Below are 12,061 nucleotides of genomic sequence, written 5' to 3'. Positions count from 1 at the left end.
AGATGAAATACAGTACTTTTTCCAAGTCTAAATTTAGTTTTTGCTATTTAGGGTTCCTAAAGTTGATAAAACACTTTGACATCCCACAAACGAAACAACAGAAAAGGAACAAGATGTTTACACAGAGGAACCAAGTCATATGTGTATGATACTCTTCTTCCTCCCTAGTCTGAAGTGTGGACCTGAATCCGAAACGACAGTGGGAACCTATGAAATAAATTCCCCTACAAACGAAAAATGATCCCCAATTAAAGTTAGTGGCAGTATCCAAAGTCAATAGAAAACAAACTTCTTTAAGCTCAGGGAGATGTTTGTTTAGTTATTACCATTTGAACCAACAGCATTTGGTTACATTTACTGGAACTACAGTATATCCACTTCAGCTCACCATCATTTTTTATTTTACCGTGTCCAGCCTCCTCTCGAAAAACACAGAACTGACACAGAGGGAAGTGAGGGCAATGACAGAAACAGGTATTTCTTAATATATTTCAGAAGGTCTATTTAAAGGAATAGAAAGTCATATCAAAGTCTATTTGTAGGAATGAAAGTCATATCATTTTAATATGACTTTCACATTCCTGGACACTCTCAATCTTCATTTTTCACATTATGATATAAAAAGGCAGTGCCAGGTAAATGTGGGAGGACAGAACACATTTATTCAGACTGATTTAACCCATCAGTCTGTGGAGTAGATTCCATGATGACAGGCCTCTGGGAACACCCCCCCCCCCCTTCATGTCTTTCTTTGTAAGCTGGAATTGTACACATCTCCAAACTTCAATCACTGACTCAGACTAAAAGTCTGGACTTGCTCAATGTAGTTGTTTTCATAACTGCCGTAAGATTTGAAAAACAATAGTGGAAGGTAGCATATGGTCACAGCGCCAAAATAAAACAATAAGTAATTTTCTAAAATGGATGATGGGAAATGTTTTAGAAAAAAAAAATATCTAGAATTACATTTTAGAAAAGAATGTTTTCAGTCATTGTACAACAAAGGATAGATGACTATTAAAAATAAATTCTGAAATTGTCTAGTTATTCTCTATTTTTGACATAAACAGATTCATTGCACTGCATACGCTGAAGTAAAATTAAGTAAAGGTGTTTATATGCGAAGTGGAATCAAGTGAAGGTGTGCCAAATGAGCTTTGCTTAAACTGCTTGTGACCCAAAAAAAGAACACAGTTAAGGCATTTACATGACCTTTGTCAGGTTATTAGGCATAATCGGTGTAAGATTGTAAATGTAAATACACTCACTTTTGTGTTTAAGTAATTTTAATTAAAGCGTAAGATCTTCGCAGAGATCTTTGAAGAACTTGTTTGATGCTTTGAAATTGGATTTAAGAAAAATCCCATTTCTAAGTCCATCTATCTATCCGTATTGGCCTGATGAAGACCTGAGTGAGGGATATTTTAAAGCTATTTATTAACAAATCAAACCATGAACCAATCTGGTACTCTCCATTTTCATTAACTCTCCTGAACTCATCTTAATGAAACCATTAAAACAAAAAGACCTCATCTTCACTTTTACTGTCACTTGAAACTTTTTTGGGTTTCAAAATATCCAAATATTTGGTCCCTGTTTCCTACTGCCACAAACACTTGCCAAGCAGATAGAGTGTGTGACATCTATATTCAGACAAACAGCACCTGATCGGGATGGGTTAATGATGGGGCTACTGGCCTTCGCTCCACACACACATATACACACATCGATTTCCGGAGATGCCTCTTAGAGTAAGGAGAAAAGTGGCGTGGTGTTAAAAGGATTTGCTTCTTCAGTAAATCAATGAAGCTCTCGACAGCACGGTCACTGGGGAGGCGGGCGGTCACGCGGGTGAGAGTGGAAATGGATTTTACCAGAAAGTCACGCAGACACATTTGCATGGCTACAAGAGGAAACTAAAAAATAGCCTCCGTCAAAGGCAATTCACTTAGGACAGCCAGTTGAGGGGTCAATACAAGATTTGTTTAGATTTATTCTGAAGGAAAATAGCAGCTGGTCGATAAATGGGATGCCTTATGTACTGTATATAGTATCAACATAGGACAATGCCCAATCTTGTTTGTTTTTTTCCTAGCATAAAAAGCTATTAGTAATTCTGTGTCACCCAAATGTCTGGCTTGAGACAATTTAGGGAGTGGAAAAGCATAGCTGGGCCTAATATTCATAAAAAGGAATTAAAATAGCAATGGCTTTCTGCAACACTATTAATACGCTCCCTGTCTCTCTGAAGAAGCACATACACTGAAAAAAAAATTTGATCTAGGAACAATTTTCACTCAGAAATTGCTAGTACAAGGAAGCAGCAAGAAACATATTGAATTAAACATGAAATAGTATTTTCTTGTAAAACATAGTCCAATGTGCTTTATTTACAACTTCGAAAAATATTTTTTTTACAGTGTAGCCCTAACAAACGCAGTCTGTTGGCAATGTTTAACTCTACAACACATCTTATAGTTACTTCAAAATGTTTTTCAGTGCAATGACATCATCCCAATAGAAGAAAACAATTAGTCTGACCAACATTTTAATATCTAAACCGACCATCTAAGCAATTAAGCATTGGTAAGACCATAAAACCAGGGGTTGGCATGGCAACTAAAGACTCTGCGGTATTCAAGCTTAAGCCTTCAATAAATCAGCAGTAAAACGTTTCTGCTTATTTCGCACTGTGGAAAGGGATAGTGTACAGGCCAAATTTACTCAATTGTTTGGAGTTCCCAAACAGACTTTATAAGCAAATCCCATCCACATACTGAATCAAAATAAAAACTCAGGGCCTGGGAAAGGGTGGCACTTCTGCTGGACCTGAGGAGGGCATGTGTTGAACCACAAACCGCCTGCTGGTTTGGCTGATGGCCAGTTCCCTCATGCAAAACACTTCCATCGTCCATCGTCTGCTTTCATCATGAAGGAGGATGAATCAAAGTGACCACACCATAGTCATTAAATTCTCTTTATTTATCAGATAGGTTGAGAAGAGCTAATGAGAATCAGGGAGGGACTACCAAACATACTCATTAAAGATGCTTAAATAGATCTGAGTGGGAACAGGGTATATCAAAGCTTAATAAATGAATAAGTGTAAACGCTACCATTCAAACCTTGGTACGCACCAAACAATTAACCATGGTGCGGCTCGACTCACTCGCCACTGGTTTCCTAAAGATTTTCCTATAGGTTTTATAATGGGCCTTTTAATTTGTGTGTAAAATAAGGTCTGTGGTAAACATAACTTAATTATACTTAAATGTTTTTTTCTACAAAGTAAACTGCACACACTCACACAAACCTTCTTTTTAGAAATATACTTTTTTTTTTAAATAAAAATAACAGCTTCAAAAATTCACGTTTTCGATATGGGTCTGTGTAATTTATGTTGTAGAGCAAAACGTTCAAGTATCATCAGGTTATGTTTACCACAGACCTTATTTTTATCATAAATTGAAAACCCCCATTATAAAACCCCATGGAAAAATCTTTACTCACTCTCAAACCATCCTAGGTGTATATGACTTTCTTCTTTCTGATGAACACAATCAGAGTTATATTAATAAATATCCTGACGTGTCCAAGCTTTATAATGGCAGTGAACGGGGCCAACGAGTTTGAAGCTCAAGAAAGTGCATTCATCCATCCATAAACGATGGATATTTTTCTTACACAAATGCATTGCTTTGCTTCAGAAGGCCTTTATTTACCCACACGGCTCTGGGGGGTAAACAAAGGCCTTCTGAAGTGAAGCAATATGTTTTTGTAAGAAAAATATCCATATTTAACCAGTTATAAAGTAAAATATCTAGCTTCCGCCAGACCGCCTTCCATATTCAATTTACGAGAAAAAGCATAACTGACACGATGTCAGAATATTTATTAATGTAACTCTGATTGTGTTCATCAGAAAGAAGAAAGTCATGTACACCCATGATGGCTTGAGGGTGAGTAAATCTTGGGGTAATTTTCATTTTAATGTGAACTAATCCTTTAAAAATGACAGTGAAAATGCTAAGTGAACCAAGACTAAATGTATCATTTTCTTCTTTTTCCAAAAGAACCAAGAGAACCGAACTGCAAGTGTGAACCCACCCAAATACTGATATGGCACAAAAACAATAGTAACGCTAGACTAACACTACAGTAACCGCATCAAATTGGAACAGATTTATACCAAATTCAACCAGAAAATCAAAATCACATAAATCTTAATTTGTCATAGTCTATGTACTAAAACATCCTTTATCTCTTCACACAGCAGTTAAAAGCTTAAGTAAGAAGCTATGTATGCACTCAACGAACTGAAGTGCTGCTGAACAACCAGCTTTGTCAAGTGATACAGGTAATTTGTCATCTAAAAAGTATTCTGGCTCCTAAATATTTCATGATGTGATTTTATTTTTTTGTTCTGGAGCCCTGCACATCTATATAGCACATACACAGAGGGTATCAACAGTAACCTCTAAAGGTGGTAAATCACATGCTGAGATTTAACATAAGAAACTTTTCCGATAACACTGCGGAAGAATATCCTAAATCTTATAGGTGACATATCTGACCTCCAGGCTGCACTTTACACCAACCACTTTCCACACACATGACTGCGCAACAGCCCCCAGGGGTCAGTGCCTGTGCTTGTGGGCCACTTTACATTTCATTAGCCGTGTATTTACCACACTTCTCAAGCAGCTGAGACATTCCATAAACACTTTAGGGAACGAGCACAGAAGGCCCTTTCAGTCCCACCAGGGAAGCTGGGTAAGCCCCTGAGGGGGTTCAGGGCACAAAGCAGAGGAGTAGTTGAAAAAAGTTTAACATCGAATTTTTACTTGTCTGCTTGATATTATCACTGGCTGTAAAGTTTATTTGTTGTTGTTTTTAAATTAAATTTTAATGTACTTTTTTTACTTTTAGTTTGCTCATTTTATTAAACTTATAATAAATATGAAAGTCTCACATTAGTACCCTTGCATACTAAACAAAAACTGTAGCCAAATACTAAACTAAAGCTTATACTGTATTTTAAAAAGTGTTAAAAATATTAATATATAGATATATTTTTTAGAAAAGTTTGCATGGGTTTTTTTTTTTTGGCTATCATATTTGATACATCAGGCTTTTATGTCTCACATATACGATATAGGAGAATATTGAGTTCATACTCGAGGAGGAAAAAACATCAGTTGCTAATATTTATATGGCCAAAAAGTAAAATGAAATTCTGAGCTTGTAATGTAAATCAATGAGATCTTTATAACAGTATAGCAGACTATATATAGAGGGAAATTTTTAGAATTATACAAAAAGTATAAACTGTCAATCGGACGACAGAAAGCATGTACTGTACATTGTGTACAACAGGTTTTTCAGTAAAGATTTAGTCATGTTGATAATTTAGAGGCCTTAGAAATGCGCATATCAAATGATACAGCAAGCTTTACAGGGTTAACATCAATTGGAGGCAGTCGAGGGTTATGATGTTATTGTGAATCACAGGGGATCCGACAGAACAGAAAGACAAAGAAAAAAATTAGGTCGGATAGGTTACGCTGCTGGGGGAAATGTAGGGGAGGGGTGGTCCTGTAGCAGACAATCCTCAAGAGGGACTGGTGCAAAATTAGGACAAGAGGTGACATGGCTGAGTAAGAGGAGAACTACACAATGTACAGAACGCTAAAATAACAAGACTGCACGGTGACGAAGATCTCAGGGGAAACACAACACTGTCAAGATTCAGTGATTGTGCTAATCATGAATAAAGAAATGCAGGAATAGAAAAAACTACATAGTTCAGAAAAATGATGCACAATATATCAGTAACATATTAGTTATTAGAGATTTGGAGTTAGCAGCCATGTTTCCATCCAAAGTTGCGAATTTAACTTATGCGTAATATTGGAACATCGCATAAAACATTTGCAAATAAAGCACTGTTTTCGTGCGTTCGGATGCTGGTGTTTGGGAACACAATTGTGTGAGATGGTTTTGGGAGGGAATTAAACCAAATCATTTTGATGACAGACTTTAGCTCAGGCATTTCAGAATGGCCAAACCAACATTTGAGATGCTGTGCAATGAAACTGGTCCGCTGGTTAGTCCAGTTATCCGATCTGTGATGAGGCAAAGTCACATGAGTTTTTTGTTGAGGGATTTATTTGGTAAATGTGTTTGCATCGTAGGTTTTCTTATTGGATACAAAATGTATCCACCTCAATTGAGCGCATACATTTTTTATGCACATTTTTAGTATTTATGCGCATCTTGGTGTTTCCATCTAGCGTTTTTTTTTTATGCAATATCCCAAAATGCACATAAAAATAGGTGGATGGAAACATAGCTAATGTTGAAAACAGGTGTGCTGCTTAATATTTTTGTGGAAACAGCGAGATTCAACAAGATTCTTCGATAAACAAAGTTCAGAAGAACAGCATATTTGAAATCTTTTGTATTTTTATAATACTTTACTATCACTTTTGATCAAATTAATGCTTCCTTGCTGAATAAAAGTAGCCTATTCATTTCTTTAAAAAAAAAAAAACACATACTGTCCCCAAATTCTTGAACGGTAGTTTATTTTCTTGCTGAATATTTCATTTCATCTAAAAATTATAAAATTGGAAAGGGTAGGGAATGACTTTAAAACCCATTAAAACGTAAACAGAATCCAAAAGTCAGTTTTTCAGTGTCCATTTGAAGCAACAACACCACTGGAATAGTTTCATGATGATGCTGTTTATTCTTGCCAACAGGGCCCCATTGCAACTATTTCCGTCACTGACATCGTCCTCTGTAATCAAGAGACTATTCTGCCTTTGTGACATAAGCAAACACATTGTATGAAAAAAAAAAAAAAAAAAAAAAAGCTTTTTCAGTGGCTCACCGACTGCAATTTTCAGACTTGTGTCTGTCACATCTGTTTAAGAATTGTTGATCTTTTCCTTTTGTCAGGTGTTCCTCTTAACAGTACAAATTGTAATTGTAAATTTGACACTCAAAATGAATAAGTAAGTAAGTATAGGACAAGCTTCAATATTTCCTTCCCAAACATATCTTCCTATATATGTACTGTATTTACATCTATACTATATAAAATAACACAAATGTGTTTGTGATTCTGTGAGAGAAAAGCTCCTCCCAAAAAACGACAGTGAGAAAGATCTGCGCTTTCCCCTGCAGCTGGTGATGGTGGTGCAGGGCTCTCTGAGGCCCGTGCCAGCTGGACCCACGCCAGCCTGGCCTCAGCCCTGCCCCCGTTTACACAGTCCAACCCCCAGGACAACAGGTGACATGCAAACAGTCACACATACAAAAAGGCCCAGTTAGTGTGTCTTAGGGCATCGGTAGTGCAAAATTACAGCTTAACTGACCACATAAGTAGACTGTTTGAAAAGAAGCAAATTACATGCAGCGGTCGCTACTGCTGTCAGGCTTTATGCGCACATGGTGCACGTTTGATGTTGTATGAGCGGTATTTCTGATGTTCAGGCTTTCGTTGGATTTATGGGCTCTGGCAGATGATAAAATGGAAAAACAACAAGAGGGATAAGAGCCATCAAATACCTCTTGCAATTCCCAAAGTCTTACTGAACGCAGACCACAGATTCTGTTTGCAAAGTTGAAATGTTTTCAAAATAATAAAGAATTTTCTAAAAATAATGTTAAGCCAAAGATAAAATGTACTACCACCTGTTACCCTTTCCACGTAGAAGGGTTGTGCACCATTCAAAAGTGAATTGAGAATGCCTTTTAAATATCAACTTAATGTCTGAAATTGAACTGAGGTAAAAAAAAGAGGATATAGAATGTCAATTTCAATCTGAATGCAAGGAGGTAAAATTACAATTAACAGAAATACGTTCCAGACAGACAGACAGACAGACAGATAGATAGATAGATAGATAGATAGATAGATAGATAAAAAGATAGATGACAAATAGACAGACGACAGACAGACAGGTGACGGACAGACAGATAGATAGATAGATAGATAGATAGACAGGCGACAGACAGACAGACAGGTGACAGACAGACAGATAGATAGATGACGACAGACAGACACCAAATATGGGCAAACTCCCATACCTGTTAGGAGAAAGCCCAGCAAGCTCAAACCTGGCCGCCAGGTATTTGAGGTCCTGTCACAACGAAAGAGCCTCCAGTGGGACAGAACTACCAACACACTCACTAAATGCCTAGAGACACCTATAAATATTATAAGATTGAACATTTTTATTGCTTTTTTTATTGCTATTTTATTGCTAGATTTTTTTTTTCTTCATTATTATTGTTTTATTTATTTATTTTTATTGTACAGTGTTATTAATGCTTTGGCAATGTAAAGATTTCTTTCTCCATGCCAATAAAGCTATTTTGAATCTTGACAGACAGACAGACAAGACAGACAGATAGATAGACAAGACAGACAGACAGACAGATAGATAGACAGGTGACAGACAGACAGATAGATAGATAGATAAAATGACAGGCAGACAGACAGACAGACAGACAAGACAGACAGATAGATAGATAGACAGGTGACAGACAGATAGATAGATAGATAGATAGATAGATAAAATGACAGGCAGACAGACAGACAGATAGATAGACAGACAGACAGACAGAAGGGCAACAGACAGACAGACAGATAGATAGATAATTCCTCAACTGTGAATTTTTCCCAACCCTGCTATGCAAAACCCACAAGTCTAAAAAATCTTCTAAAACTTTTTTTTTTTTTTTTGCTCAAGCCTGCATGCATGGTGGAACTCAAGAGTCTGTGAGGAGGATTTTAACAAAGGACTGTTTATTTTAATAATACAGGCAGGATTAGGTTGTCTGCCAGGGCCGGTCTGTTCCTAAGAGGTGACTTTTAACACCCAGTTGACAGAAGGGAAACCTGCCAGATTTTGCTTCCTAAGAAAAATGGCACACAGTAAAACTCTAAGAACCACCTGATCTCATTCACTGGCTGGTTCTGTCAGCATAATGCCCACAAAATCCAACTCAATCCATTCAGAGCCCACCAAACACAACACTTTTGAATGATCATGACAGCAATCACCTTTCAATACTGTGTACAACGAGGTGGATTATGAAACATGATTGAAAAAGTAACTGTTTTACCACAGAAGAGATCTGAGGAAACATTTTTATTATTGGTGTTACTTCAAGGGATTTCCATGAAGATGTCTTTTCCTTGTTGCGAAATAACCGCTACTTTTTTGACTATATACAATGCATAACGCTTACATAAGTACCTTTAATTTCATAGTAAATTCATATGAAATCCTTGAGGATTTTCACAAATGTCAGGGCGGTCACTACAGACTGTGGCACAGCATGTGCTTGTTTGACAAACGCACGTGGCTGCGCTGTCCGCTGATGTTTACACGAGGGAGGGGCACTAGGTGAGCGTGACTGAGATTTTCGAGGACTAAAATCTGTGCATCATGTTTTCTGATCTCACTCTCAGAGTACCAGATCTAACAGTTAAAACGATCTTGCAAGACTCGACCGTGCGGTTTATGAACAGCTTGGGGGCATTAGATTAAGATTGCAGAAAAGAATTTGGAGAAAGTTTAGAGACAGACTGAAGAATGGCTACACTTCCCACTGGTGTAAATCATGATCTTGTCATTAAAACGCAACTTTACACTGATCATTTGCAATTTGTTTGTGGCGTGCTGAGTTTGCAGCTCTGCGCTCTCTGCCTGCTTATGTAACTACAGCTTGGACTGAGCTGATGAGCTCTTTTCTGCTTGAAAGGAGAGAAATCTGCTCTTGGCTCTTAAGTCTTCTATTGGTTTCTGTCATTTATATAAAAATATAAAATGTAACTTAAAGAGTTACTGTCTTATCTATATTATATATCATCATTATCATCACATATTATAAGACAGTAAATCTCCAATTGTAGGCAAAGTGGGGAAGTAAAGTCATAACAAAACTAAAAGATATGAACCAACATGAACAATGATGTATTCTGCTTGATCTAGATTTTATCATTATTGTGCTCTTGCTTAATCATTTAACACTCATTTTCTGTTTATGGTTTGAGAATGTAAGGCTCAGTTAATGTCTTGCTATAGCATATCTATATGATTTTTGATAATTTAATGAGAATTGATTATAAACAAAACTTGAAAACATGCTTAAAATGTTAACTATGAGAACATGCTACATATATTTGCTTTTAAAAGTTTGAGGTTGGTAGGATTTGATGTTTTTGAAAGAAGCCTCTCATACTCACCAAGGTTGCATTTATTTAAAATACAGTAAAAACAGTCATTTTTTGACATATTATTACAATTTAAAATAACTGTTTTCTATTTGAATAAATGTAATTTATTCCTGTAATGGCAAAGCTGAAATTTCAGTAGCTATTAATTCAGTCTTTAGTGTCACGTGATCCTTCAGAAATCATTCTAATATGCTGATTTGGTACTTACAGAGTGCGAATGAATGTGAAAATGAAATGATTAAAACCAAAACTATTTCTAAACGCAAGAATGCATCAGTGCTTCACACTCAAATAACCTCTTCTTTGCACTGCAGTGACCCTCAATTCATCAGGAAAACAATACTGAATATTAGCTAATGTAAAGCTACCATTCAAATGCATTACAGCTAGCATTCACAATGACGAACCATTCCTTGTGTGTTTCCATTCAAACCAATAAAACCACGGATATCTGATCGTTTGGTCCAATTGACATTCTGTATCTTCAGTCCTTCTCTTAATTTGTTTCTTGTAATTAGTCTTTCACCCCTCCCCCAACAAAAAGGCTTTGCTAAATTCACCATGCTAGATGACCCCTTTAGGTTAATTAGCCCTCGGCAGGACAACAACACTAATGTGAACTGATGCATAAACACTCTGGGTGGACAGAGAGCGAGCGACTGCACTGCCTCAGGCCACTTCTGGCCTCAAACACTGCAGATCAGACCAGTCGTATCATGACAGCGAGATAAGGAAAGGGAGAAACCACATGGAGAGCTTACACAAAGAAGAAATATAATAGAGCATTGGTATTGTTGTTAGAAAACTACAAACAAAAAATGGATTTTCCTCATTATCTGCCTGACAGTCCAGGGGGTTTCAAACTTGAGGGGTGCTTGAGGACAGTGGGGTTTTTTTTTTTTTTTTTTTTTTCCAGCATTAATATTTAAAATATATACCATCCAATTAATGAAAATAACATTTTCTAAATAATATTTTAACAATTTGCTTTAAATTTAGTTAAGTGACAACATAAAAGCCAAATCTTAAACTTTGAAAAACTAGGGATGCACCGATATGAAAATTTTGGCCGATACCGATAACCGATAATTCTTAATATTTGAAAGCCGATAACATGACTTGGGACATGGGACATGACTTTTTATAATAATAAAAAGTCATGTCCCAAGCACACAATTATAATGTTCTCATTATAATTTTATGTAGCATATATGACAGACTTGCGCTGCACATGTTGAACTGTAATTTCCTTTTTGAAGTGATTGCAATCATATTTCAAGCAATTTAAAACCATCATGGTGAACAGTATGCATCTGAAGTGTCTCAGCTGAAGGAAATAATCCATCATTTAATATATCAGCCAAGTTTTCTTATTGGGCCGATAACTATAACACTAAAAATGAACATATAACGGCCGATACCAATATGGTGGCCGATATATCGTGCATCCCTATTGGAAACAATTCTTTGTGAGTTTTTGTCACACAATATACTGACTCTTTATGAATGAACATTTATATACATGCCAATATATTTTAGGAAGGGAATGCTTCAGAAGGGGGTCATCATAATTGGCATCAAAATTAGAAACTTTGAAACCCCCCTGTGATGACAAAAAAAAAAAATCAGATTCATGTTAGCAGGGTTGCACAACAGCGACTAAAGACCTCTTAAAAGACAAATAACAAGCATAAAATGTCATTATAAGGGATCTTGGTGCCTTTTCTTCTTAATATGTTCCCACTGTGGGAAAGTGAAATCCTATGAAAGGCCAACCAAACAGACAATACAGAACAGTAAGTAAAG

General features: G+C 36.5%; 1 protein-coding gene across 2 annotated transcripts in view; it reads right to left on the bottom strand.

Annotated features, from left to right (window-relative positions):
- si:dkey-91m11.5 (PH_BCR_vertebrate and RhoGAP_Bcr domain-containing protein) overlaps window positions 1–12,061 on the bottom strand; it is a 49,179-nt gene that overhangs the window by 35,169 nt on the left and 1,949 nt on the right. The gene's annotated exons all lie outside the window — the stretch shown is intronic.

This window comes from Ctenopharyngodon idella, chromosome 8 (genome assembly GCF_019924925.1).
Source record: "Ctenopharyngodon idella isolate HZGC_01 chromosome 8, HZGC01, whole genome shotgun sequence".
Taxonomy (NCBI): domain Eukaryota; kingdom Metazoa; phylum Chordata; class Actinopteri; order Cypriniformes; family Xenocyprididae; genus Ctenopharyngodon; species Ctenopharyngodon idella.
The sequence above is the reverse complement of the archived record's forward strand: the minus strand, read 5'-3'. Positions and strand labels throughout refer to the sequence as shown.